Here is a 7080-nt window from a genome sequence, read left to right on the forward strand (position 1 = left end):
GATGCAGATGGGGGCCACAAGCTGCCTCAGGAAATGAAATGGGAGGGGTTAAGAACTTGATACGGAGTGAATGTTAGTATCCCCCTGGTTGTTGTTTAATAGTTTATTGTACTGGCTGGAAGTATGGGTGGAGGTCATTTCTTCTGGAGCTACTTCCTGCTGTAAAGGCATGAAGTAGTCACAGGTCCCTGAATTGTTTGACTGGGTTCTGTCCAAGAAGTATTTGCTTGACCATTTGATTGGTAAAGGTCCTCATCTTTTCTATGAGAATAGTTATCAAAATGCATGGTGCAATTAGTTAAAGGAAAAACAACCTGCTACTTGCAGATCCAAGAGAGGAATAAGCCAGGGAGGGATTGATTCTCAGAAGGGGCTTTCAAAGACCTGAGATTACCTTCTCCAATTGGAGACATAGCATGGGACCTGACATCCCATATCCTGGAGGGGGAAGTAAGACTTTTCCAGCTTTATCTTAGGATCACAGGAGCCTGAGGAGGAGGTAGCAGAAATATTTAAAAGTATCAGAGCCAATGGACATCATGATCTTTTCTGGCTGCTTCCTGCTGGTATGGGGGTGTTGAAGAGTCACTGGGGCTGGGGTCTTTAGGGTCCAAGACTGCATTGGGTAGGGCAGGACAGTGTAAATAAAGCTTCTGGTTGCCTACAGGAAACAGGATGGTCTTGACCAGGTGGTGTCCTGAGTGAGGGTTATTATCCTGCTAAAGAGAAAGTTTGAAAAGGTGAGATCAGGCAAAGGCTGACAAGGTGGCAGGATCAGTTAACATGAATGATGTGAGAAAACACACCCTGGCCACAAACCAGAAAAGTTCCATTTGGAGCATAAGCTGAGTTGCGGCCCATTACAGGGAAGGAAGCCATACAACTGGACTGGGGACAGGAAGGGAGTGTTTAGGGTTTTTTTGGCAACTGGGTAGGGGAGAGCATAGTGACTATTTGGGAATAACTAGTCTAGAATTTTTTTGGCACCTGGGAAGGGGAGAGCATAGTGAACTGGTTGGTAATAACCAGTCAGAGTAGGGCTGTACTGGAATGTTTAAGAGCACAATGGGAGGTCTTGGTAGATGTCTGGATTATAGATTATTTGTGGGAGACCCAGAAAGCTGCCAATGCCAACTGTCCTGAGTCTAAGACTTACTATAAATACAAATAGCATATGCAAGTATACAAGCATATACAAGCATATGCAAGAATGTAAGTTCTTGTCCATTTAGATGGTATACAGATATGGGCATTATATGGGCAAGGTTATTAACTTTCTCTTGATTTCCTGGTTCTGATTAATTTTGAAAGGGTGAGTGTAACGTGACTCCATTTAGGATGTTGCATCATCTCCTCTTACTTTTATGCGTAGGTCCTCATTGTCAGGACTGGCCTTGCCCTGGGGGTCTAGGTGCTCATTGCTAGGAGAGCTTGTCCCAGTTGGCATTCATGGGGTTTGAATTCAAAGCCTGGGCACTGTTCCTGAGCACTTCTGCTGGAGGCTAATGTTCTACCATTTTGAGTCAGAGCACCACTTCCAGCATTTGGCTGGTTAATTATAGATAAGAGTCTCTTGAATCATGCTTCCAGCCTGGCTCTTTGCTGGATAGTTGGGAGACAGAGTCTCAGAGGGATTTTTGTGTCTGGGCTGGCTTTAAACTGCAATTCCTTAAATCAAAGGAGTCATTGTCACAAACTCCTTTTATTTTATTTCCAATTAAAGCAACAAGGAGACCAATAGAAATAGAGCTTACCCGTAACTTGTTAGGAATTAACCAACAAATACTTGCCAGTGTTTGGAAATGACAAAACTCAGTAGATGTGATGACAGTTTTCAAACAGCAGCTGATTAGCACTTTAGAACTCCTTGGATTATAGTATAGCCTGTTTAGCACTTTGGTTTGTAAAAGTATTTTCCTGGCTGCCTGGGGAATCTGATTTTTGGTGAACCTAATAATGCCTAGGTTAACCAAGTTACTTTAACCAAAGTTCACAAAAGGCTCTTCTGGCCTACTCCTGTTTCACTAGCATAACAACATAGCCAGCCTTTTCCAAGTGAGCCTGGGTAAGATTTACAAATCTATGTACTACAGAAAGAATGTTCCACAAGAATCTTAGTTTTTGCAAATCCAAAGCAGTCTTTCACGAGGAATCAGCTATGTGTGATGAAGTCAGGCAGAATTCCAGTCTACCTTTATCATTGTGGGGGTAGTCAGGATGGCCCAGGCAGGAGTGAGGCCATCTTCCAGGTTGGAAGAGATAGGCTAGATCTAAGCTAGACTGAAATAGTGTCTCCCAGATTCCCTCAGATGGATTGTCCCACCTTCTGCTGGGTTGCCTGAAAAATGTCTGCACAAACTGGTTATTGACATTTGAAATCTCCCAGTATTTTGCTGTTTGCTTTCTTTGAGTACACTGGCTTTTGCAGGCTGGCGCCACACAGGCTTAGGCAGTGGCCCCTGGGTGATTTATCAGGGTGTCAACTTTGTTAACTAGATATTTTTCCAATAAAGTTAGGATTTTCTAGGCAGACATAGAAGACTTGAGCCTGTAACCATCTCTTGCAAGTGCAGTGTCCACATTTACACACTTGTTCCAAAATGACTCTGGTCCCTTGATCTTAAAGGGAGTTGGTGGGCAAAGATCTATTGTCTGTGACTTCTTGAAGCTGACTCTGGGACCCTGACCCTGCCTAACCAGAGACCTAAAACCTTATCCTATTTTACCAAGGGATTGCCAGGATCAGCTGTTCAACATTTAACTTTTAGCATATATGAACATAAAGACATGTCACTTTTACATCAGTGTATTACTCTTGACCTTATTTAAATCACAGCTAACTTAATTACATACCAACTTTACTCATAAGCTCCATCTTTTAAGATATAGTTAAACCATCTGCTACATATTCAAACCTTTTGCATTTGTACTTTCCAAATCCTTTCTTATCCAAAGGAAACCATTTTTTAAATTGCGTTTTGGATTAACTCTTAGATACATTTGCTTACACCTAAATCTGATGAGCTTCTTTGCAGTTTGGGTTTAAAACTGTCAGCTGCTTGTTTTCCCTTTGGCTTGTAGAGTCACGTGATCTCAGAGCTGCCTCAAAGCAATTCACTGTAACTCTACCCACAGGCTGTTGAGGCAGAAATTTGGTTAGATTAGGCTATTATCACAGCTTCCATTGGTAAGGATCTTTTATCAAGCAGAACAGTTGGTAGTTAACCTAAGGTTTACATTATCTATAATTGTAAAACAAATAATTTTGAAACCATGAAGAAAGTTGTTATGTATTACACAGACACACTTGTACACAAGCTTTAAGGTACACTTAGATTTTTGGAAAAAAAGAAAATTGGCACTGTAAGGTCTCTGGAATTCCAGCAGCAAAATGACATCATTTTGCCCAATCATGATGGAACAACGTGGTCAGTTAGAAAAACAAAAACTTAAAAAAAAAAAAAAAAACAAAATTTTTCACAGATTACCGAGACCTACATAGCTAAGAATGTTATACAGTTAGAAAATGGAGAAGCCACATATTGAAGGATCAAATCTTGTAGTCTTTATCAAAAGGCTGGTGGCTGCATGGTGAACTCTTATTTCAAAGACCAGCAGCCTGCAAATAAACTTAACATGGCTAGGAAACTGAGCCATGAAGGCCAGAGAGGAAAGAATATTAACAAACCAATTCAGCTCCAATAGAGAGCTGAAGTGGGATGCCATGGTGACCAGAAAAAAGCCAGGAACCAGGAGACAGGGCACAAACACAGAGACAGGTGGCATGGAGTAAAAGCATTTGAGCTGGTCAAACCAATTACTCCCAGTGCCAGGCACTGGACTGACAGGTTTAGTAACCTATCATCCAAGTACCTGCCTCTGTCTCCAGGGATTCAGTACGCCCATCATCCATTACCCAAGAGGTGGGGGAAGTAGGACGGGGTTGGGGGAAGGGGGTTTAGCAAAAAAAAAAAAAAACAACCCTTGACCTTTGAATAATTGAAACATGAGGCATGGTGCAAAATGGAAACTGAGCTGCTTGGTGGCTACACAGAGTTCAGAGACCAGGGTTACAAGAAGCTTGAGTTTCCACATCCCTGCCCCTGCCTCTAAGAATTCAGGCATGTCCATTACCTGTGGGTGGGGGGGATTCCACCTCCAAGTGTTTTTGGAAATTTACCATGATGACAAGTTGGTGCCTGTTAAACCCAATTCTCTTTTATATACCATTTGGTCAATTCTAGAAAAAACAAGATTTGGCCAAAAACAAGCAGAATTTAACAAAATCTCCATGCTTAAACAAATAACAAGAACAGAAAACCTTTCTTCTTCCTAGGCAGGTGTTAATCTAGTGAGAAGTTGTGCCAAACTTACTCTTACAGATGACCAATTTTTAAGACAAAGCTTTGCTAACAGATCACCTTAGCAACCCTCATCCCCATTTCTCCAGGGCTTGCTTGTGTTAGCAAGGCACATTAACATGCCAAATGATCTGTTGAATACCATCAGTTGGAGGAAAGGAGGGGGGCTACCTGAAGCTGATCTCTTAGCCCACCAGGTGGCCTGACTAGAGACTAGAAGATTTTACAATTTTTAATCTGCTAAAATTAGCTACATGTTTGAACCAGGCCCTCAGCTGCCCACCCATTTCCAACTGTCTCTTGCAGAGAGGATATAGCATATAGCAGGCTCTGATCTCCCCAATAGGATAAAGATATTTTAGCAAGCAGCTTATATAGTTGCTAAGGTAAGACAAAGAAAGTTCTTTTACCTTGGGAAGCTTGTACCTGCCTCACCCTGTGTCAGCCAGGCAGGTAGAGAAGTTTAGGGAGGCAGAGAAAGAAAAAGAGTTCCATTTGCCCAAGCACTCACAGAAATTATGTAAATCCTGTAAAATATTGAGGACCCAGTGTCCCATTTAGGGGTCATGTGGAGTTATTGTTCACTGAATATTGTGGCTAAATTTGATTGCAAAAGGCTTAAGATTGGGCTCAGCAGTTTCCCTGGGGGATTATAGACTGTCCCCCATCATTGATGAATGACCAACAGAGCTGAAGAGCAACCATGAGCATACTCAGTAGTACTCTGTCCAGCTAACTCAGAGGGAACAGCAAGAAGAGTTATCACCCGCAATTGCTGAGTCCTTTGCTCTATGGCTTGATGGCTTACAGCCTCTGGAGTAAAGCTCAGTTGGCACCAAGACTTTCCCCCTGTGATGGCCCAGTGGCCTTACCATATCTGAACCCCTGGCTTACTGTAATGGTGACCCACCTTGCTGTTGTGTTGGATGGAAGTAGAGCACTGGGTCAGTAGAAAATGATCTTGATGGACCTCTGGGTGGGCCTGGGACTGGCACATGGTACCCAGGAGAGCTCAAACACCCAGTGGGGAAGAGCAAACTCACCAAGGAAACCTTGATCCAAAGTTAGCACCAAATGTAAGCAGCCATCACAGAGGACAATGTGGAGACAGTCACATACAGGAGAGGAGGTTTATACGGAGGTTTGTTAGAGGGGCCAGCTTCCCCATGAGAGAGGAAGCAATATGGCACCTGACCCCATCCAGGTGGACCCTTGCAACACCCAGGCTGGAGGTGGAAGTTACTCTGCATTCACAGCTAGGTCTGGGTAGAGGGTAGGAATGCTGACCAATCCCAGGAGAGTTTTAGGACAGGGAGGAGTTCAGGTGTGGATGGAGGGAATTCTGCTGATGCAGCTGGGGGCTTCAAGCTGCCCCAGGAAATGAAGTGGGAGGGACTAAGGACCTGATAGGGGGGAATCTTTTTTTGGTTGTTTCTTTAATATATATTTTTTATTGTAAAGATACTGTACAGAGGGGTTACAGTTACATGAGTAAGGTAATGAGTACATTTCCTATAGAGCATTGTTACCCCCTCCTTTGTTTTTCCCTTACCATCCCTTCCCTCCCCTCTACCCCAACTCCTCCCTCGCCCCACAAAGTTGTAAAGTTCGTTTTCATCATAGTGTCTTGTACATCTCATTGTTACAAAAGGTTAACCAGTATCATTGTTTCAGCATTTTCAATTTTCCCTTCCTCTCCCCAGAACACCGCAGGACACTGGAATCAAATACAATGAAAACAGGGGTTATACCATGGGGGAAGAACATGCAAAAGATACAAAAAATCACATAGTACATAATAAATACATTAAAAACAACAACAAGAAAGATAAAACCTCTTGTATTCCTGTCTTGGAGTTCATTTCACTTAGCATCATCCTATAAGGTCATATGTACATAGCTTTTGATCTTTTCTGCTTATGCTAGACGTATACTAGTTACTGCAAATAAGGGAAACCATGAGACCTATGTTTCTTTGGCCTGGCTTACTTCACTTAATATAAAATTTTTCCAAGTCTTTCCATTTCCTAATAAATGCGACAGTGTCATTCTTTCTGATGGAGGTATAGAATTCCATTGTGTGTGTGTGTGTGTGTGTGTGTGTGTGTATGTGTGTGTGTGTGTTGTGTGTGTGCCACATTTTCTTGATCTGTTCATCTACTGAAGTGCATCTGGGTTGGTTCTATATCTTAGCTATGGTGAATAATGCTGTGATTAACATAGTTGTGCTAAAAGTTTTAGTATGGCCTTGTTTGTGATTGTTCAGGTAGATGCCCAAAAGTGGGATTGCTGGGTCATAGGGGAGCTCTATGGAGTCTTTTGAAGAACCTCTATACTGCTTTCCAGAGTGGTTGAACAAGTTTACACTCCCACCAACAATGCAGTAGGGTTCCCTTTTGGCCACATCCCTTCCAGCATCTGTTGTTATCAGATTTCTTGATTATAGGCTTTCTAACTGGGGTGAGGCGGAATCTCAGTGTTTTGATTTGCATTTCTTTTACGGCTAGAGAAGTTGTGCATTTCTTCATGTTTCTATTGGCCATTCTTATTTCCTCTTCAGAAAAGTCTCTCTTTAAGTCTTTAGCCAACTTATTAATCAGGCATTTTTTTCTTTGAGGATTTGATGTTGGGGGATTTAATTTTTTGAGTTCTAAGCATATTTTAGACATGAGACCCTTGTCGATTGTATGTCCAGTGAAGATCTTCTCCTAGTCTGTGG

The sequence above is a fragment of the Dipodomys merriami genome, unplaced genomic scaffold (assembly GCF_024711535.1).
Source record: "Dipodomys merriami isolate MVZ:Mamm:240054 unplaced genomic scaffold, mDipMer1.0.p SCAF_3, whole genome shotgun sequence".
Classification (NCBI taxonomy): domain Eukaryota; kingdom Metazoa; phylum Chordata; class Mammalia; order Rodentia; family Heteromyidae; genus Dipodomys; species Dipodomys merriami.